At 40.7% G+C, this 22,801-nt stretch overlaps 1 protein-coding gene across 3 annotated transcripts in view; it reads right to left on the minus strand.

Moving 5' to 3' along the window:
- ypel2 (yippee like 2) overlaps window positions 1–16,314 on the minus strand; it is a 76,097-nt gene extending 59,783 nt beyond the window's left edge. The window contains exons 1-2 of one of the 3 annotated variants that reach the window (XM_062960294.1): window positions 16,217–16,308; window positions 15,681–15,887 (exon numbers count right to left, since the gene is read on the minus strand). The gene's annotated coding sequence lies outside the window, so the exon portion shown is untranslated. The other 2 variants (XM_062960296.1, XM_062960293.1) reach the window with 2 other exon arrangements.
- Between the last annotated feature and the right edge of the window lie 6,487 nt (window positions 16,315–22,801).

Here is a 22,801-nt window from a genome sequence, read left to right on the forward strand (position 1 = left end):
ACAACCTCTGAGGATGCCTGCCATCTATGTGGGCAAAACATCAGGAGAGAATATTTCTGGAACATGGCCAGACAGCCCGGAAAACTCACGGCAACTCAATCCTGAGTCAGTTTCTCTCTCTCAAACTGGTCTCTCTCATAGGGTTGTGGTGAGGATAAACTTAGGGGAGAGGAAAACTTTGAAGTCAATGGAGCGCAGGAAAGTCATAGAATCCATCATATTTTGGGGCACTGCATAGAAAAGTGAAGTCTATATTTAAATAAATAGTCAAAAGGTAATAAAACCCTTTCCCCTCAAAGCTGTTATACTCTCAAAAGGCTTCTGTTTTATTATCTCTTCAAAAAAAAAAAAAGAACTCTAACCTGCCCCAAGCAGTAAGGGAAGAAAAACACATTTTTGAACATCCAGTCCTATACATCTTAATTTGGCAGTAAGACTTACTCAATTTAATGGAATGTACTTTAAAGGCATGTCATGTTAAGAATTTTGAACTTCCTTGGGGTTCAGATCCTGTTTGTATTACTTGATAGTCTGTCTCTTAGGATTGTTGTGAGGATAAAAAGGAGGAAACCAGTCTTAGCTATTGAGGATCAGAGAGAAACTTACAAATAGACATATTAGCCCAACAACAGTCATGCCTAACCATTTAAGATAGGGTTTTTGCTGTCCTAACATCTGGTAGGACCTAAGTTGGCGAAGAGATAAATATAATGACCACAGGTAATTTTCCCAAGCTGTTACGTGATCACCGGCTTGACTAGCTTTACAAATTATTTTTTTTATTGTGTCGGAAGTGACTTGAGAACATACTGCAAGTTGCTTCGGGTGTGAGAGAATTGGCCATCTACAGAGACGTTGCCCAGGGGACGCCCAGATGTGGTACCATCCTGCTGGGAGGCTTCTCTCATGTCCCTGCAAGCTAGAGCTGACAGACGAGAGCTCACCCTGCCTTGTAGATTCGAACCGGCAATCTTCAGGTCTACAACCCAATCTTCAGGTCAGCAGTCCAGCTGGCACAAGGGTTTAAACCCATTGCGCCACCGCAGCTCAATTACAAATTAATTGAAAATGGGGAAAGGTTGACTCTTATTCAAAATGCTAGGAACAGAAGTGTTTTGAATTTCAGTTTTTTATTCAGAGTTTGGAATACAGTAGAGTCTCACTTATCCAATGTAAATGGGCCGGCAGAACGTTAGATAAGCAAATATGTTAGATAATAAGGAGAGATTAAGGAAAAGCCTACTAAACATCAAATTAGGTTAAGATTTTACAAATTAAACACCAAAACATCATGTCAGACAACAAATTTGACAGAAAAAGTAGTTCAATACGCAATATGTTGTAATTACTGTATTTACAAATTTAGCACCAAAATATCATGACTTATTGAAAACATTGACTACAAAAATACGTTGGATAATTCAGAACGTTGGATAAGCGAGTGTTGGATAAGTGAGACTCTACTGTAATTGAAAATGGGGAAAGGTTGACTCTTATTCAAAATGCTAGGAACAGAAGTGTTTTGAATTTCAGTTTTTTTTATTCAGAGTTTGGAATACCTGTATTTATATATTGTATGTAACAAGATATTTCATCCTGTGAATTAAATCCTAAAAATTGAGTTCATTTACATCTCCTATACCCTTTAAACTTAAATGTAATATTCTGAATAATTTTGTAATGGAAACACAGTGTGTTTCAATCTGAACCACCAGAAAGCAAAGGCGTCACTCCCCCAGCCATCCACATGGGCAGTTTTCAATGTCGGAATTCTGAACAACAGATGTCACAAACTCTCAGCCTCAAAGGAAGGCAACACAATTGGGGGGACGGGACAGGATTGGCATTAAGTGAGAGTTGACCTGAAGCCATGGAGTAACAACAAAGGCAGATCAATGCTAATCAAGGTGACCAATTGCAACATTCACAACAGGCAAGAGTTAATTCTCCCACTCTGGACATTCCACAGATATATACACCTCACTTGCTTAGTTTCCAACAGACCTCACAACCTCTGAGGATGCCTGCCATAGATGTGGGCAAAACGTCAGGAGAGAATGCTTCTGGAAAATGGCTATACAGTCCGGAAAACACACAGCAACCCAGTAATTCCAGCCACGAAAGCCTTCGACAACACAACAGAGGCAGACTTTGATGTCCTTCAGAACCAAAGAAAGGTCTTGAATTGTCAAGTCCCGATTGGAAAACCAGTGGGTGCACCTGAGCCAAACTTCCCACCAAGGTTCACAGCAGCCATGGCCACTTGCCACAGGCCAAGTTCCCCATCAGACTGACGAGCTGCTTAATTAAATGAGTCGTCAGGCAGAGTAATTTATAGCCAGACTTGAAGTCAAGGGAGTCCTGATGTGGACGGACAGGTAAGAAGGTTGCTGCCTCAGCCTCAAGATTCACTCAGTGCTACTCCACTGGAAAAACCCGGCAACCTCCGGCACAGAAGCCAGTCTGACTCCAGTGTGGCCTCCAGGAAGTTTTGCAAGTTCCTATTTTCTCCTCTGCCCTTAGGAGTGAGCTCCAAACCCTCAAGATTTCAACAGATGCAAAAATCTGACAGGGAAATCTAGAGGAGCAATGATTCAGGCATGAGTGGAATAGCTTTTGACCAGCTTTATGGATATCTTTATAAATATCAAGTTTTAAATTCATCTAATACAGGCATCCTCTAGCTGTTTGGGCCTCCAACTCCCAGGAGCCCTCGCCAGCTTATTCAATGGTCAGGAATTCTGGGGTTTGGAGGCCCAAACATTTGGAGGGTTGCAATTTGAGGATGCCTGTTCTAATACCCTGACCTCCCTTTCACGGTTGTAAATGTTATGTAGCATTTCTACAAATGCAGCCTGATGTGTGTGTGTGCATGTATATATGTAAGTGTGTGTGTGTGTGTGTGTGTGTGTGTGTGTGTGTGTGTGTATATATATATATATATATATATATATATATATATATATATACACACACACACATACATACATACATACATACACACACACACACATACACACACTAGCTGTGCCCGGCCACGCGTTGCTGTGGCAAAGTATGGTGGTGTGGGAAATAAAGTATTGAGGAATTGGCGGTAGTTAAGGGAAAGGGTACATGTTTTCCCCTGACATTAAGTCCAGTCGTGTCTGACTCTGGGGGTTGGTGCTCATCAATATCCAGTTCAAAGCCGATAATATAAGATTATAAATTGGTTATATAGCTGTGTGGAAGGGCCTTGAGTCTACACTGCCATATAATCCAGTGCAAATTAGATAATCTGTGGAAGAGGCCTAAGTGAAGCCTAACTCTGCCTGTCCCCTGGGCTGAGTCGGTTGCTAGGAGACCAAGTGGGCGGAGCTTAGCCTTCTAACAGGCAGCAATTGGATAAAAACAATTATTCCTTTCCCTCTAATTAGGACTTTATTTTTCTTTTCTTTTTGTTGTATGAACGTAGAGGCATGGATGAGGGGTTGTGTTGCCAACTTTAGTGTTTCTGGGATGTGTAGTTTTGTTGTTTTGTCCTAGGCCGAAATTTCATTACCCTTTTATATATATAGATGTATCTCCACACACACACATCAGGCTGCATTTGTCGAAATATCTATATCTATACATCTTCATCAAAAAGGCTCGAGCATATGAAGGAAGAACCCACGCAGTGTTGTAGCACAGCCAGGAATTGTTCAAAGTGCTGAGAATATATTGCTTAGCATTGCCTGAATATTTCTGCAGCATCTCTTTGCATTCATAAGGGCCAGAAACTTGCTTAGGCAACCAAAACCAAAGGAGCTATACTCGGCTCATCTCTAGGCTTCAATGCCCTCTTTATAATAGAGGGGTAGATAGATTTTCCCAGAAAGCAGATTGCTGTAAACTGGATTTGAATGTGCAATCGAGATCAATTAGTTTCACAAAAGTCCTGCCCTGCGGAAGATGTGTTTTAAAGATCCTGTTGGAACTGGTTGGAGCTGATATGGATCAGCTTAGTGGCTTGGATTTTTGGTTTGTCAAGGAAAACCCTGTGATAGGGTCGCCCGGAGGCAGAAAGGTCACGAAAAGCAGACAATGACAACAAATTGATTTGCTAAAGGGTCTTGCATAAGAACTGCTGGCATTTTGAAATTTACATATCATTGAGGAAGAGTTTAGCTCCAATTATTTCCTGCAATGCTAATTAACTCTCTTCACATCCTTACCTCATTTAATTCTACCAGTTCTCTAGATGAATCTTGAGAACAAACTTTCTCAAAATTGAAATAGAGAAGCTGGGAGGGAAAAAATTGTCAATACTATACCTGCTTTTAATCTCTGGAAGCTGAATGTGAAAAACACAATAAAAAACTCATGCCACACAGTTCTTCCACAAGGATTAGTCACATTTTACAACACAGAAACATCAAAGCACATTGTGAAAAAAAATATACTGTAATGATGAAACATATCTGAGGTCAGTCTTGGATTTGGAATATGAATGGCTTCAAAACCAGCATACGTTAATATCTACCATCTTCTTTTAGTTCCAAGAATCTTAATTTATTTTGAGAAAATAAAGTTAATGGCATTAGCTTCAAAAGCCTGTGTCTTCAGATGCAAACAGAGCAAATGTTTATGCCACCAACTTTATTCTCACCATATCCCTTTGCATGCTAATACAGTAGAGTCTCACTTATCCAACATAAACGGGCCGGCAGAATGTTGGATAAGCGAATATGTTGGATAATAAGGAAGCATTAAGGAAAAGCCTATTAAACATCAAATTAAGTTATGATTTTACAAATGAAGCACCAAAACATCATGTTAGACAACAAATTTGGCAGAAAAAGTAGTTCAATACGCAGTAATGCTATGTAGTAATTACTGTATTTATTAATTTAGCACCAAAATATCATGATACAGTAGAGTCTCACTTATCCAACGTTCTGGATTATCCAACGCATTTTTGTAGTCAATGTTTTCAATACATCATGATATTTTGGTACTAAATTCGTAAATGCAGTAATTACTATATAGCATTACTGCGTATTGAACTACTTTTTCTGTCAAATCTGTTGTATAACATGATGTTTTGGTGCTTAATTTGTAAAATCATAACCTAATTTGATGTTTAATAGGCTTTTCCGTAATCTCTCCTTATTATCCAACATATTTGCTTATCCAACGTTCTGCCGGCCCGTTTACGTTGGATAAGCGAGACTCTACTGTATTTTGAGAAAATAAAGTTAATGGCATTAGTTTCAAAAGCCTGTGTCTTCAGATGCAAACAGAGAAAATGTTTATGAGTCCCTCCGGGTGAGAAGGGAAGGATAGAAATATTTGAAATAAATAAATAAATAAATTATGCCACCAACTTTATTCTCACCATATCCCTTTGCATGCTAATATTCCAGACTACCATGACTATGACTTCAAAATGAATTCATTCTGCCTCTCTCAACAGGAAAGGGAAGCTAAAAGGTGGATGTAGGCTGGGATTCTGCATTGAAACAGATGACACTGTATGAGCCAAAGAGACACATGTTTCCTAAGTATTGGTTTTGGTTGTCTAAGCAAGTTTCTAGCCCTTATGAATGCAAAGAGATGCTGTGAAAACATACAGGCAATGCTTCGGGGGAAACCAAGGAACTGATGGGAATGAGAGAGTCAGTTCTAACATTATGCATTAGCCTCCTATCCAAAGAAGGAAAAAAACCCAAAACAAATGCAGAACCAAGAAACAAGGAATTTTGACACAATTAATACCCAAAATAGACAAAATGTGGGAGAAGCAGAGTGACATTCTGGCAACACGTCATTTCAAAGCTTGGCTGCACAGCAGCTTGGGGGGGAAATATAAACAACCAAAAAGGAAGTCTTGTGGCACCTTTAAATAAACCAATTTATTTTAGTCTGAGCTTTCGTGGATTCCAAGCCAGTTCCTCGGAAGCTTCGCAGGCCGAAACATAGAAGCCTTCTCTCTCTCTCCCCGTCCCCTTAAGCCCTTTTGCCGCACCAGACGAGAAAGTCAAGCCTTGTAAACAGAGTTGGAAGAGGCCTCCTCCGTCTCTGGGGACCCAACCAGCCGCGTCTTCAATTAATAAATAGAAACACAGTCACATGGGTTGTTGTTGGGCAGCGTGTGTGGGAAGGATATAGTTAGCAGCTTAAACCCTCTTCTCTCTCAGCTGCTGCAACACAAGGAAAAGGACACAAGCAACGCTGGGAAGACTGGAACGTCTCAGTCCCAGATGCTCACATTCAGAGTTGTGCGTGTTTGGAGACTGAAATTTCTATAACCCAAGTGGCCAGGGGATTCTGGGAGGCATCTATATATATAAAAGGCTTTTGGCATCACGGCGACTCACAAAACAACAAAACCCAACACCCCCCAAACTCTAAAATTGGCAACACAATCCATCATCCGTGCCTCCAGTAAGATATAACACAATCACACAAAAAACACAATCACAACACCAAAAAAAGGCCAAAACCCACAACAGGCAATGTACGCATGCGTGTAGAACTCAAAGTATTTTTCGGGACAGCATGGCTGCTCAGGATCAACTCGCTCAAAGATTTCCCCTAGGTAGCAAGCACCCAGGCTTTGAACCACCGAGGCTATTCATTACAATTCTACCACCCCAAAAAAACATTCCCCTAAAAGGCAACTACCTAACCTTCCAAGCAGCAAGCCTATTCCTTTCTATTCCACCTCACCAAACAAGGATTCACATAAGAAAATGGACAGGCTTTCAGGCTGCAAAGCTATTCACTGTTATTCCACCTACCTAACAAAGAATTCCCATACGCCACAGCAACGCGTGGCCGGGCACAGCTAGTTACCCCCTAAATGGCTTTTCAATGGAGCCCTGGGGAAATCTCATCCTCATCTATATATATAAAAGAGTGATAGCATCAGGGCAGCAGACAAAACAACAAAACTACAGGCCCCCCAACCTCGAAATTTAACAACACAACCCATCATCCACGGCTCTAGGTTGATACAACAAAAAGAAAAGAAAAATAAAGTCCTAATTAGAGGGAGAGGAATAATAGTTTTTATCCAATTGCTGCCAGTTTGAAGGCTAAGCTCCGCCCACTTGGTCTCCTAGCAACCTACTCAGCCCAGAGGACAGGCGCAGTTAGGCCTCACTTAGGCCTCTTCTACAGATTATCAGATTTTAACTGGATTATATGGCAGTGTAGACTCAAGGCCCTTCCACACAGCTATATAACCCATTTAGAATCTTATATTATCTGCTTTGAACTGGATTATCTTGACTCCACACTGCCATATAATCCACTTCAGTGTGCATACTAAACATTAAGACTACCATACAACAGACATCCAATACCACCACTATCTCAACAATTTCTCACCAACACCACCAGACAACGCCACAGCAACGCGTGGCCAGGCACAGCTAGTTTGCTATAATCTAACTTGGAAATGTAGCATGCAGGTTCAAACACACAATAAGAATGTGTTGTTGAAGGCTTTCGTGGCCAGAATCACTGGGTTACTATAAGTTTTCCAGGCTGTATTCTCTCCTGACGTTTCGCCTATATTTATTTATTTATTTACAGTATTTATATTCCACCCTTCTCACCCCGAAGAGGACTCAGGGCGGATCACATTACACATATAAGGCAAACATTCAATGCCTTAACATAGAACAAAGACAAGACAAACACGGAGCTCCGAGCTGGCCTCGAACTCATGACCTCCTGGTCAGAGTGATTTGTTGCAGCTGGCTGCAGCTGGTTGCTCAACAGCCTGCACCACAGCCCGGCCACATCTGTGGCAGGCATCCTCAGAGGTTGTGAGGTCTGTTGGAAACTAGGCAAGTGGGGTTTATATATCTGTGGAAAGTCCAGGGTGGGAGAAAGAACTCTTGTCTGTTTGAGACAAGTGTGAATGTTGCCATTGGCCAGCTGGATTAGCACTGAATAGACTCACAGCTTCAAAGCCTGGCTGCTTTCCTGCTACATTCAGCAAAGGACAAGAGGGATCTTGTCATCTCTGAAGGAGTCTACTGTATACCATGCAGCTGTGGACAAGTCTCCATAGGGGCCACCAAATGCAGCATTGCTCAAACACGAATCAAGGAACATGAAAGGGACTGCAGACTAATTCAACTAGAGAAGTCAGCCATAGCAGAGCGCTTCATGAACCAACCTGGACACAGCATATAATTTGACAACACAGAAATGCTGGACCACTCGAATAATCACCATGTCAGACTGCACAGAGAAGCCACTGAAATCCACAATCATATGGACAATTTCAACAGAAAGGAGGAAACCATGAACATAAACAAAATCTGACTACAGTATTAAAAAAATCTAAAATCAGAACAGTAAAGAAAGAACCACACTATGAAAACAGAGGAATTCCAGACAAGAAACAATCAGGGTCAGCTAATGCCTACCAACAAAGGATTCCCCCAGACAGAAAGCAGACAGACTTTGAAGTTGAAATGCCATTCAATGTGAATCAAGCTGGCCAATGGCAACATTCACACTTGCCTCAGGCAGACAAGAGTTCTTTCTCCCACCCTGGACATTATTCCACAGATACATAAACCCCACTTGCCTACTTTCCAACAGACCTCACAACCTCTGGGGATGCCTGTCATAGGTGTGGGTGAAACATCAGGAGAGAATGCCAGCACATCTCCCACCACGGCAGTGAGGGCGCTTATGGTTTGTTTCCTGGTTCTACTCACCGCTTTCTTTTCAGTTTTTTAGTTGCATTTGGGATTGGGTCGCTGGGAGTGTTCCAGGCTGTCTGGCCATGTTCTAGTAGCACTCTCTCCTGATGTTTCGCCTTCATTTATGGCAGGCATACTTAGAGGTTGGGAGGTCTGTTGGAAACTAGGGAAGTGAGGTGTATATATCTGTGGAATGATGTCCAGGCTTTGAAGCTGCAAGGCCATTCAATACTAATTGCAATATTGACACTTGCCTCCAACAGACAAGGGTTCTTTCTCCCACCCACAGATATAGAAACCCCACTTGCCTCGTTTCCAACAGACCTCACCACCTCTGAGGATGCCTGCCATAGATGTGGGCGAAACCTCAAGAGGGAATTCTTCTGGAACATGGCCATACAGCCCAGAAAACTCACAGCAACCCACACAATAAGAAATCCATGTGATGAAAACAACAACATATACAGTTGTGAAAAAAAGTAGAGTAAACCTAGAAGTACTTCACAAAGTGTCACAGTTTTTATTATTATTATTATCACATATATTATTATTATTATCACATCAATGATAATAATACGAACCACTAACTCTTCCTCTACCCTTATCCTTCCTATTTCCTGGACATCTAATAGTGATTTCTACTCACCACTGGTGATGATATGCGGGACTATTTTTAAGCATATCCCATCCCCACATAAAGAGCATCATCTCCACCAATACTTGTTATAGTTTAGCTTTGGAAGTTCACAATAATAATAAGCATTTTTGCCAGAATATAGGAAGACATTTGGTGCTTTTCAATCTGCAAAGGATACTTTGCCAAAATAAAGCCATAGTCAGCATCCTTTGGTCCATATACCGTATATACTCGAGTATAAGCCAACCCGAATATAAGCCGAGGCTTATATTTTACCACAAAAAAACTGGCAAAACATTAACTCCAGTATAAGCTGGAGGTAAATTTCAGAAATAAAAATAGATACCAATAAAATTACATTAATTGAGGCATCAGTAGGTTAAATGTTTTTGAATATTTACATCACGCTCAAATTTAAGATAACACTGTCCAACTCTGATCAAATCATTATTCTCATCTTCTTCAATGTAAATGTGCTTATGTATCCTTTTAATAGTAACTAGCTGTGCCCGGCCACGCGTTGCTGTGGCAAAGTGGTGGTGGTATTGGTTAAAAATTGTGTAATTTTTATTTGACGTTATTTGTATTTTTTTATAAATTTTATTGTAAGTTATCTTTTTATTATATTTTATTATTTTCTTGTATTATTTTAGGTTATTTTCTGTTATAGTATTTTATTGTATTAATTTTTTAGTGTTTTTAATTATTTTTTAGTGTTTTTTATTATTTTTTATTGGGTTGCTAGGAGACCAAGTTGAAGGAGCTTAGCCTTCTAACTGGCATCAATTGGATAAAAGCAATTATTCCTCTCTTTCTAATTAGGACTTTATTTTTCTTTTCTTTTTGTTGTATCAACCTAGAGGCGTGGATGATGGGTTGTGTTGTCAAATTTAGAGGTTGGGGGGCCTGCAGTTTTGTTGTTTTGTGGGTCGCCGTGATGCCATCACTCTTTTATATATATAGATAGAGTAAAATAATACATGTAATAATAATAATAAATACAGGAAAATAATAACTGTAATAATAAATAGAGTAAAATAATAAATACAATAATAATAAGATCAGAGTGAAATAATAAATGTATTAATAAAAATAGAGTAAAATAAATGTAATAGTAGCAACAATAATAGAGAAAAATAATAAATGTAATAATACCAATAATAATAGAAAAATAATAAATGTACCATATACAGCAGAGTCTCACTTATCCAACGTTCTGGATTATCCAACGCATTTTTGTAGTCAATGTTTTCAAAACATCGTGATATTTTGGTGCTAAATTCGTAAATACAGTAGAGTCTCACTTATCCAACACTCGCTTATCCAACGTTCTGGATTATCCAACGCATTTTTATAGTCAATGTTTTCAATGCATTGTGATATTTTGGTGCTAAATTCATAAATACAGTAATTACTACGTAGCATTCCAGCATATTGAACTACTTTTTCTGTCAAATTTGTTGTCTAACATGATATTTTGGTGCTTAATATGTACAATCATAACCTAATATGATGTTTAATAGGCTTTTCCTTAATCCCTCCTTATTATCCAACAGATTCACTTATCCAACATTTTGCTGGCCAGTTTATGTTGTATAAGTGAGACTCTACTGTAATACCAATAATAATAGAAAAATAATAAGTGTACCATATACAGTAGAGTCTCACTTATCCAACATTCTGCATTATCCAACGCATTTTTGTAGTCAATGTTTTCAATATATCGTGATATTTTGGTGCTAAATTCATAAATACAGTAATTACTACATAGCATTACTGTGTATTGAACTACTTTTTCTGTCAAATTTGTTGTCTAACATGATGTTTTGGTGCTTAATTGGTAAAATCATAACCTAATTTGATGTTTAATAGGCTTTTCCTTAGTCCCTCCTTATTATCCAACATATTCACTTATCCAACATTTTGCTGGCCAGTTTATGTTGGATAAGTGAAACTCTACTGTATTCTTGAGTATAAGCTGACCGAAATATAAGCAAACCAGGACCCTCACCCGAGTATAAGCCGAGGGGGGCTTTTTCGGTCTTAAAGAAGGGCTGAAAAACTAGGCTTATACTAGAGTATATACAGTAAATGAAAAAAAAAACCAAAAAACAGGAAGCACACCAAGAAGTACAGTAGAGTCTCACTTATCCAACACTCGCTTATCCAATGTTCTGGATTATCCAATGCATTTTTATAGTCAATGTTTTCAATATATTGTGATATTTTGGTGCTAAATTCATAAATACAGTAATTACTACATAGCATTATTGCTTATTGAACTACTTTTTCTGCCAAATGTGTTGTCTAACATGATGTTTTGGTGCTTAATTTGTAAAATCATAACCTAATTTGATGTTTAATAGGCTTTTCCTTAATGCCTCCTTATTATCCAACATATTTGCTTATCCAACGTTCTGCCGGCCCGTTTATGTTGGATAAGTGAGACTCTACTGTACATTAAAGGACATTTTATTCCCAATACTGTCATCTGTTGCTCAGGTACTGGGTTCAAATTCATGGACTTGGAACCACGTCAGAACCAAGAGAAAGTATGAAGCCAAGGCTTGAAAACAACGCTGAGAAAGTTGTGCCTGTATCTGAAGCAAAACCAAAAAAAAACTCCCGACACAGATCTGTCTGTTTGGGGTTAGAATTCACCCAATAGCTACCAAAGTGCTTCCTGGCTTGATCATTGTGCAACGTGAATGGAAAAGCCACCCCCTTCTGCTAATCTCTCCAGGAGCTAAGCAGCATCTTGGACTGCAATGGTAAACATCTCAGGATGAAAGGCAGATGAATCCAACTTGTTCATCAAGGGCTTCTCTACATATCTTCTTGCCTCCCAAATGCCCCCTTGATTGATCCAGGTCTTCCAGAAACCTATCTTTAAAGCAAAGCTATCTTTAAAGCAAATGAAGATTGGAAAACAGACACATGAGCTTTGTATTTACATGACTCAATCATGTATTGTCAAAGGCTTTCATGTCCAGAATCACTGGGTTGCTGTGAGTTTTCCGAGCTGCATGGCCATATTTCAGAAGCATTCTCTCCTGATGTTTCACCCACATCCATGGCAGGCATCCTTAGTGGTGTGATGTCTGTTGGAAACTAGGAAAGTAGGATTTATATATCTATGGAATAATGTCCAAGGTGGGATAAAGAACTCTTGTCTGTTGGAGGCGAGTGAGAATGTTGCCACTGGCCAGCTTGATTAGCATCGAATAACCTTGCAGCTTCAAAACCTGGCTGCTTCCTGCCTGGGGGAATCCTTTGTTGAAAGCCTTTAATTGACAGTAAATAAAGAATTATATGATTGTATTAGGCTTACCCCCGTATGAGCTGCTCCAAGTCCCCGTTGGGGAGATGGAGGAGGCATACAAAAATAAAATTATTATTTTATTATGACACAGCAAACAAGATAGATATGCTGGATTTCATATCACAAAATCACAAGTCAAACACTTCCCAAGTGTCTAGGACTGTATGAAATAATAATAATAATTATTATTATTATTATAAGACGCTAAAAACAGGGAAATTCCATACACAAAATGGTCAGGGACAGTTTTTGTGTGTGTCAGGAGCGACTTGAGAAACTTCAAGTCGCTTCTGGTGTGAGAGAATTGGCCATCTGCAAGGACTTTGCCCAGGGAATGCCCTGATGTTTTGGTGTTTTTATCATCTTTGTGGGAGGCTTCTCCTTGTGGGCCAGCTAACACCTCCCGACAAAGGATTCCCTTGGAATCTGCAAGGCCATTAAAGGCTCATTAAGGTGGCCAATTGCAACATTCGCACTCTCCTGCAACAGACAAGAGATCTTTCTCTGACCCTGGACATCATTCCACAGATATGTAATCCCCCACTTGCCTAGTTTCCAACAGACCTCGCAACCTCTGAGGATGCCTGCCATAGATGTGGGTGAAACGTCAGGAGAGAATGCTTCTGGAACATGACCATGCAGCCCAGAAAAGTTTGAGCAATCCAGTATCTTCTTAATAATAATAATAATAATAATAATAATAATAATAATAATAATGAACATTTTATTTTTATACTCTGCCCCATCTCCCCAAAGGGACTTGGGGCGGCTTACATAGGGCCAAGCAATACAAAACACAACAATAAAAAAAACAATCAACAATAAAACAAATCATAAAACTAATAAGGTCACATAGAATAGGCATACTTTGATAAAATCCTGGGGGGGGCTCCTAAAAGGAGCCCCCTTGATTGAGCCAGGTCTTCCAGAAACCCGGCTTTACCTTAAAACAAAGCTATCTTTAAAGCCAAAGAAGATGAGAAAAACAAGACGTGTGAGCTTTGTATTTACATGACTCAATCAGTCCATCAATAATACAACATCAGAAGCAAAAGGAAGGTTTATTATTATTAGATACACAACAAGATGAGTTCATAGTAACCAAGGCATGGGCAAACTTGGGCCCTCCAGGGGTTTTGGACTTCAACTCCCACAATTCCTAACAGCCGGTAGGCTGTTAGGAATTGTGGGAGTTGTAGTCCAAAACCCCTGGAGGGCCCAAGTTTGCCTATGCTTGGTCTAGGACTATGTGATTATTATTATTTTATTATGACATAGCAAACAAGATAGATATGCTGGGTTTCATATCACAAAATCACAAGTTGAACACTTCCCAAGTGTCTAGGACTGTGTGATGTATTGTTATTATTATTATTGTTATTATTATTTTATTATGACACAGCAAACAAGATAGACATGCTGGGTTTCGTATCACAAAATCACAAGTCGAACACTTCCCAAGTGTCTAGCACTGTGTGATGTATTATTATTATTATTATTATTATTATTGTTATTGATGTATTTTTGGATTATTATTATTACTATTATTATTATTGTATGACACAGCAAACAAGATGAACATGCTGGATTTCGTATCACAAAATCACAAGTCGAACACTTCCCAAGTGTCTAGGACTGTGTGATGTATTTTCGGATGATGCGTGCAGATCTCAGTCGGGTGGCCTTTTGCAGTGGCAGATCGTAATTTTGTCAATGTCTATTGTTTCCAAATGCCGGCTGAGACCTTTTGGCACGGCACCCAGTGTGCCCATCACCACTGGGACCACCTGCACTGGTTTCTGCCAGTGTCTTTGAAGTTCAATCTTGAGGTCCTGATAGTGGCTGAGTTTTTCCTGAGTTTTATAATAATAATAGTAATAATAATAATTATTATTATTATTATTATTTTATTATGACACAGCAAACAAGATTTATATATCTATGGAATAATGTCCAGGGTGGGATAAAGAACTCTTGTCTGTTGGAGGCGAGTGAGAATGTTGCCACTGGCCAGCTTGATTAGCATCGAATGGCCTTGCAGCTTCAAAACCTGGCTGCTTCCTGCCTGGGGGAATCCTTTGTTGAAAGCCTTTAATTGACAGTAAATAAAGAATTATATGATTGTATTAGGCTTACCCCCGTATGAGCTGCTCCAAGTCCCCGTTGGGGAGATGGAGGAGGCATACAAAAATAAAATTATTATTTTATTATGACACAGCAAACAAGATAGATATGCTGGATTTAGTATCACAAAATCACAAGTCGAACACTTCCCAAGTGTCTAGGACTGTGTGATGTATTTTTGGATGTATTATTATTTTTATTTTTATTGTATGGCACAGCAAACAAGATAGACATGCTGGATTTCGTATCACAAAATCACAAGTCGAACACTTCCCAAGTGTCTAGGACTGTGTGATGTATTATTATTATTATTATTATTATTACACAGCAAACAAGATAGATATGCTGGATTTCATATCACAAAATCACAAGTCGAACACTTCCCAAGTGTCTAGGACTGTGTGATGTATTGTTATTATTATTATTGTTATTATTATTATTATTATTATTATTACACAGCAAACAAGATAGACATGCTGGATTTCGTATCACAAAATCACAAGTTGAACACTTCCCAAGTGTCTAGGACTGTGTGATGTATTATTATTATTATTATTATTGTTATTATTATTACACAGCAAACAAGATAGATATGCTGGATTTCGTATCACAAAATCAGAAGTCGAACACTTCCCAAGTGTCTAGGACTGTGTGATGTATTATTATTATTATTATTATTATTACACAGCAAACAAGATAGACATGCTGGATTTCGTATCACAAAATCACAAGTCGAACACTTCCCAAGTGTCTAGGACTGTGTGATGTATTTTCAGATGATGCGTGCAGATCCCAGTCGGGTGGCAGATTGTAATTTTGTCAATGTCTATTGTTTCCAAATGCTGGCTGAGATCTTTTGGCACGGCTCCCAATTATGATTATGATGATGATGATGAATATTACCTACCGCTTGGATGCTAAGCAGGGTCGCCTCTGGTTAGGACTTGGATGGGAGACCAGCGATGGGTCCCCCCAGCTGCTGCAGGCTGTGTGTCAGAGAAAGGACCTGGAATCCATGAGAAGGGAGCAGAAGCATAGGCCAGTCTGATCCCGGGAGTCAACTTGGAAAAAAGTGGGGAGAGAAGGAAGGGAGGGAGGGAAGGGAGAGGGAGGGCTGAAGATGGGAAAGAGGACCAGAACGGAATCAAGACCAATACAAAAAATATTGCAAGGTATTAGCGGTGTCCATGGCCAATGGCTGGGAACACAGGGCCGTCACGTCTCCTGCAGTTGCCTCGCAGAACAGAGCCGAGCCCTCTGGTCTCTTCTTCCTCGTCCGCTTAACTCCCTACCAACCCTAACCCATAACCATCATAACACTCCACTGCGCATGCCACCCACACACACACACACACACAGATCCTCAACTTAGGCACCTTTTTTGCTGGGACTTTGATGAAGTTTGATTTCTTTCCTGAGGATATAAACAAAGCGCAGACTCACCTCCACCTGCCCAGCTCTTGGGGCTTTTTTCCTCTTTTTTTCCCCTTTTTTTTCTCTCCCCCTCCCCTCTTGCCCCGAGGAGGGACCCCCTCCTTTATAAAAGCTACCCCTTTGAGGGGCAGCCCAGCCAGCCAATAATCGCGCCCCGGGCCCTAGCAACACTACTCTGGTTGGCCGCGCGCGGACGCAGCCCCTTTCCCCGCGGGGCCAATGGAGAGAGGGTTCTGCGCGGCTTGCCCCGCCCTCTCTGGGGCAGCCAATGGGCAGCGCGGAGGCCCCGCCAGCATGCGAGGTGGGAGGGAGGATAACAAACACAACGCAGGGAGCCTTAAAGGCGCAGGCGGACATTCCCCAAACCAGGGGGTGCTCTCCATAGGCGAGACGGCTCTCCAGGCGTTGTATATTATATTCTACTAGCTTTGCCCGGCCACGCGTTGCTGTGGCTTATGGGAATCTTTTGTTGGCCAGGTGGAATAGCAGTGAATAGCCTTGCAGTCTCAAAGCCTGGCAGTTTTCTGGAGTAGCTGGAGCTGTTTATTGTATGAACGTAGAGGCATGGATGAGGGGTTTTGCTGCCAAGTTTAGTGTTTCTGGGATGTGTAGTTTTCTTGTTTTGTCCTAGACCGAAATTTCATTACTCTTTTACAGTAGAGTCTCACTTATCCAACACTCGCTTATCCAACGTTCTGGATTATCCAACACATTTTTGTAGTCAATGTTTTCAATATATCGTGATATTTTGGTGCTAAATTCGTAAATATAGTAATTACTACATTGCATTACTGCGTATTGAACTACTTTTTCTGCCAAATTTGATGTCTAACATGATGTTTTGGTGCTTAATTTGTAAAATCATAACCTAATTTGATGTTTAATAGGCTTTTCCTTAATGCCTCCTCATTATCCAACATATTCGCTTATCCGACGTTCTGCCGGCCCGTTTATGTTGGATAAGTGAGACTCTACTGTATATATATATATGCCAGGGGTCCCCAAACTAAGGCCCGGGGGCCGGATGCGGCTCTCCAAGGTCATTGACCTGGCCCCTGTCCTAAACTTTAGACTTAGGGTTGACCTAAGTCTACCTGCTCTTTGGAGGTCTCTTTGCTTACCTATAGTCTTATGAGATCATCTAGATGGTCTTTGAAGGTCTCCTTGCTTAGCTACGGCCTTATGAGACCATCTAGATGGCTTTTGGAAGTCACTTTCCTTACCTATGGTCGTATGAGATCGTCTAGATGGCCTTTGAGGGTCCCTTTCCTTACCTATGGTTTTATGAGATTGTCTAGATGGCCTTTGGGGGCCCCTTTCCTTATCTATGGTCTTGTAAAACCATCTAGATAGTCTTTGGGGGGCCCTTTCCTTATCTATGGACTTATGAGACGATCTAGATAGTCTTTGAAGGTCTCTTTGCTTACCTATGGTCTTATGCGACCATCTAGATGGTCTTTGAAGGTCTCTTTGCTTACCTATGGTCTTATGAGACCATCTAGATGGTCTTTGGAGGTCTCTTTGCTTGCCTGTGGTCTTATGAGACCATCTAGATGGTCTTTGGAGGTCTCTTTGCTTACCTATGGTCTTATGAGACCATCTAGATGGTCTTTGGAGGTCTCTTTGCTTACCTATGGTCTTATGAGACCATTTAGATGGTCTTTGAAGGTCTCTTTGCTTACCTATGGTCTTATGAGACCATCTAGATGGTCTTTGGAGGTCTCTTTGCTTACCTATGGTCTTATGAGACCATCTAGATGTTCTTTGAAGGTCTCTTTGCTTACCTATGGTCTCATGAGACCATCTAGATGGTCTTTGGAGGTCTCTTTGCTTACCTATGGTCTCATGAGACCATCTAGATGGTCTTTGGAGGTCTCTTTGCTTACCTATGGTCTTATGAGACCATCTAGATGGTCTTTGGAGGTCTCTCTGCTTACCTATGGTCTTATGAGATCATCTAGATCAGGGGTCCCCAAACTAAGGCCCTCCAAGGTCATTGACTTGGCCCCTGTCCTAAACTTTAGACTTAGGGTTGACCTAAGTCTGAAATGAAAAAAGGGTAATAAAATTTCAGCCTAGGACAAAACAACAAAACTACACATCCCAGAAACACTAAACATGGCAGCACAACCCCACATCCATGCCTCTACGTTCATACAACAAAAAGAAAAGAAAAATAAAGTCCTAATTAGAGGGAGAGGAAGAATTGTTTTTATCCAATTGCTGCCAGTTAGAAGGCTAAGCTCCACCCACTTGGTCTCCTAGCAACCCACTCAGCCCAGGGGACAGGCAGAGTTAGGCCTCACTTAGGCCTCTTCCACACTGCCTATAAAATACGATTATCTCCCCCTGGGGGAGAAGAGCGGTATATAAATTAAATAAATAAATAATATTGTGCTATGCTAAAAATATAATATATTGTATGTACATATAATTTGTAAGCTTTCAAAGTTAGAAGGGCAGGATATAAATGTAGCAAATAAATAAATAAATGTTGGGACTTCCACAATTCCTCACAGCCAGTAGAAATTGGAGTCAGGGTCCAGATTTGTGGATCTAAAGGGATCCCAGCTCTGTCAATGGGGTTGATATGGAGGAGGAGAGATCCTGGAGGCTTTAAAGTTGACAAGGTTGGCCTCTGGGCCACTGGATCTAAATCCCAATCCTATGGCCTTCAAACTGAGCCTGAGCTCCTTTCCTTACCTTAGGAGGTCCTAAAGCAATGATTCCCAACCTTTGGGCATCCAGATATTTTGGATTTCCCAAATGTTAGGAAGTGTGGGAGCTGAAGTTCAAAACACCTAGATGCCAAAAGGTTGGGACCCACTGCTTTGAAGTCAGAACTTTGAGAGAGCTCTCCAAAGTGCTGAAGCTATTGGCGAGAGGCCACCACAAAATCTAGCACACTTTTGTGAGTGTGTGTGTTCTGGGATGGGGACGTTGTGTTAGGCTCTTGCACCCAGAAGTAGTGATGTGTCTTGGAAAACCTTCAGGCCATAGGCTGTTAGGAATTCTGGGAGTTGAAGTCCAAAACACCTGGAAGGCCAAAGTTAGCTCATACCTGGTGTAGATGCACCCAGAGTTGGCTCTGGATTTGTGCTTCAAAGGGTGACTCTAGGGAAACATTTGCACAGAACTTAAAAGCAAGATATGCCAAGTGATGTTGTTACTTGCAATCAACTCTTTGTTTGTAACCAGCAAGGAGAAAAAGTTACCCATTAAGCCCAACATAGGAATTGTAATTGTTTCTAGTTCTTTACAAAGGTTCCTTGGAAAGGCATTGTGATACTATGTTTCTCAAGAAAATACCATTCTTGTTTTAGACTTTCTTCTTTCCCATCAGTAAAAAGCAACGGAATAAATTAAATTACCTTTAATGGTAATTGAAAACATTGTTGTGTGCCTTCACGTTCTTTCTCATGTGGCATTTTCTTGGCAAGATTTGTTTGTGGAGGTTTGCAACGGCCTTCCTCTGAGGCTGAGAGAGTGTGACTTGCCCAAGGTTACCATGGCCAAGCAGAGAGTCATAATCCAGTGCTCAAACCAACATACCACACTAGCTTTAAGACAAGCCATAGAAAACATGGACAGAAATGTGTTCTCAAAGGCTTTCATGGCCAGGATCACAGGGTTGTTGTATGTTTTCTGGGCTGTATGGCCATGTTCCAGAAGCATTCTCTCCTGACATTTCACCCACATCTATGGCAGGCATCCTTAGAGGATGTGAGGTATGGAGAAACTCAGCAAGGAAGGTTTAAATATATCTGTGGGAAGTCCAGGGTGAGAGAAGAACTATTTGTCAATGTGTTGTCGAAGGCTTTCATGGCCGGGATCACAGGGTTGTTGTATGTTTTTTCGGGCTGTATGGCCATGTTCCAGAAGCATTCTCTCCTGACATTTCGCCCACATCTATGGCAGGCATCCTCAGAGGTTGTGAGGTATGGAGAAACTAAGCAAGGAAGGTTTATATATATCTGTGGGAAGTCCAGGGTGAGAGAAGAACTCTTTGTCAATGTGTTGTCGAAGGCTTTCATGGCCGGATCACAGGGTTGTTGTATGTTTTCCGGGCTGTATGGCCATGTTCCAGAAGCATTCTCTCCTGACGTTTCACCCACATCTATGGCAGACATCCTCAGAGGTTGTGAGGTATGGAGAAACCTCTGAGGATGCCTGCCATAGATGTGGGTGAAACGTCAGGAGAGACTACTTCTGGATCATGGCCATACAGCCTGGAAAACATACAGCCACCATGGAAAGAAATGGGTTGCTGTGAGTTTTCCAAGCTGTGTGGCTATGTTCCAGAAGCATTTTCTCCTGACATTTTGCCTGCATCTATGGCAGGCATCCTCAGAGGTTGTGAGGTCTGTTAGAAGCTAGGCAAATGGGGTTTATATATCTGTGGAAAGTCCAGGGTGGGAGAAAGAACTATTGTCTGTTTGAGACAAGTGTGAATGTTGCAATTGGCCACCTTGATTAGCAGTGAATGGTCTTGCAGCTTCAAAGCCTGGCTGCTTCTTGCCTGGGGGAATCTTTGTTGGGAGGTGTTAGTACTTTTATGGCCCAGTTCTTTTTAGGAGCCAACCCAGGATTTTATCAAACATTTTATGTGACCTCATTTGTTTTGACTTGCTTTATTGTTGATTGATTTGTTTTATTGCTGTGTTTTATATTGTCTGTTTTGCCTGGGTTTGGCCCCATGTAAGCCTCTCCGAGTCCCCCTTGGGGAGATGGGGCGGGGTATAAAAATAAAATAAAATAATAATAATAATAATATATAATAATAATAATAATAATAATAATATTATGACACAGCAAACAAGATAGATATGCTGGATTTCATATCACAAAATCACAAGTCGCACACTTCCCAAGTGTCTAGGACTGTGTGATGTATTTTCGGATGATGCGCGCAGATCCCAGTCGGGTGGCCTTTTGCAGTGGGTAGATCGTTATTTTGTCTATGTCTATTGTTTCCAAATGCCGGCTGAGATCTTTTGGCACGGCACCCAATGTGCCGATCACCACCGGGACCACCTGCACTGGTTTCTGCCAGTGTCTTTGAAGTTCAATCTTGAGGTCATGATAGCGGCTGAGTTTTTCCTGTTGTTTTTGGTCAATGCGACTGTCACCTGGGATGGCGACATCAATGATTCCAAACCTTTTTTATTTTCCACAACTGTGATGTCTGGTGTGTTGTGTTCCAGAACTTTGTCAGTCTGGATTCAGAAGTCCCATAGTATCTTTGCGTGCTCATTTTCCAATACTTTTGCAGGTTTGTGATCCCACCAGTTCATTTGCTGCTATTATTATTATTTGCCTGGGTTTGGCCCCATGTAAGCCTCTCCGAGTCCCCTTGGGAGATGGGCGGGGTATAAAAATAAAATTATTATTATTATTATTATTATATTATTATTTATTATTATTATTATTATTATTATTATTATTATTTGGCCCTGATTCGTCCCTGTCTGGAAGTCCCCTGTTTTTTGAGTGTTGTTCTATATTTACTGTCCTGATTTTTGAGTTTTTATAAATACTGGTAGTCATATTTTTTTCATTTTCATGGTTTCCTCCTTTCTGTTGAACGTATCCATATGCTTGTGGATTCCAACGGCTTCTCTGCATAATCTGACATGGTAGTTGTTAGAGTGGTACAGTATTTCTGTGTTCTCAAATAATATGCTGTGTCCAGGTTGGTTCATGAAGTGCTTGCTCTGCTAATAATAATAAAATAACAACTTTATACCCTGCCACCATCTCCCTGCGGGGACTCGGGGCGGCTTACAATGAGAATGTGACAACAACATACAATACACACGATCCACTATGGCTGACTATGCTATGGTTGACTTCTCTGGTTGAATTAGTCTGCAGTGGCTTTCGTGTTCCTTGATTCGTGTCTGTGTTTGTTGGTCCCTATGGAGGCTTGTCCACAGCTGCATAGTATATGGTAGACCACACAGAGAGATTTCCCTCTTGTCCTTTGCTGAATGTACCATTTGCTGGATTTTCTTAGTGGGTCTGGAGATAGTTTGTAGGTTGTGTTTCTTCATCAGCTTCCCTATGCCGTCAGAGGTTCCCCTGATGTATAAGAACACTTTTCCTCTTGGTGGATCTTTATCTTTCCTCTCTTGGCTTGTTCTTGGCCTTGCAGCTCTTCTGATGTCTCTGGTGAAGTATCCATTCGCCTATAGAGCCCAGTTTAGGTGGTTCAGTTCACCGTGGAGGGGGTGGGCTTTGCAAACAGACAGAAATATTTTTGTACATTATAAACTACTACCTGTGCCCGGCCACGTGTTGCTGTGGCGAAGTATGGTGGTATGGGAAATAAAGTATTGAGGAATTGGTAGTTAAGGTAAAGGGTAAAGGTGTGGAGTCCAGATAATCCAGTTAAAGCAGATAATATAAGATTACAGTAGAGTCTCTACTTATCCAACATAAACGGGCCGGCAGAATGTTGGATAAGCGAATATGTTGGATAATAAGGAGAGATTAAGAAAAAAGCCTATTAAACATCAAAATAGGTTATGATTTTACAAATTAAGCACCAAAACATCATGTTATACAACAAATTTGACAGAAAAAGTAGTTCAT

This window comes from Anolis carolinensis, unplaced genomic scaffold (assembly GCF_035594765.1).
Source record: "Anolis carolinensis isolate JA03-04 unplaced genomic scaffold, rAnoCar3.1.pri scaffold_7, whole genome shotgun sequence".
Classification (NCBI taxonomy): domain Eukaryota; kingdom Metazoa; phylum Chordata; class Lepidosauria; order Squamata; family Dactyloidae; genus Anolis; species Anolis carolinensis.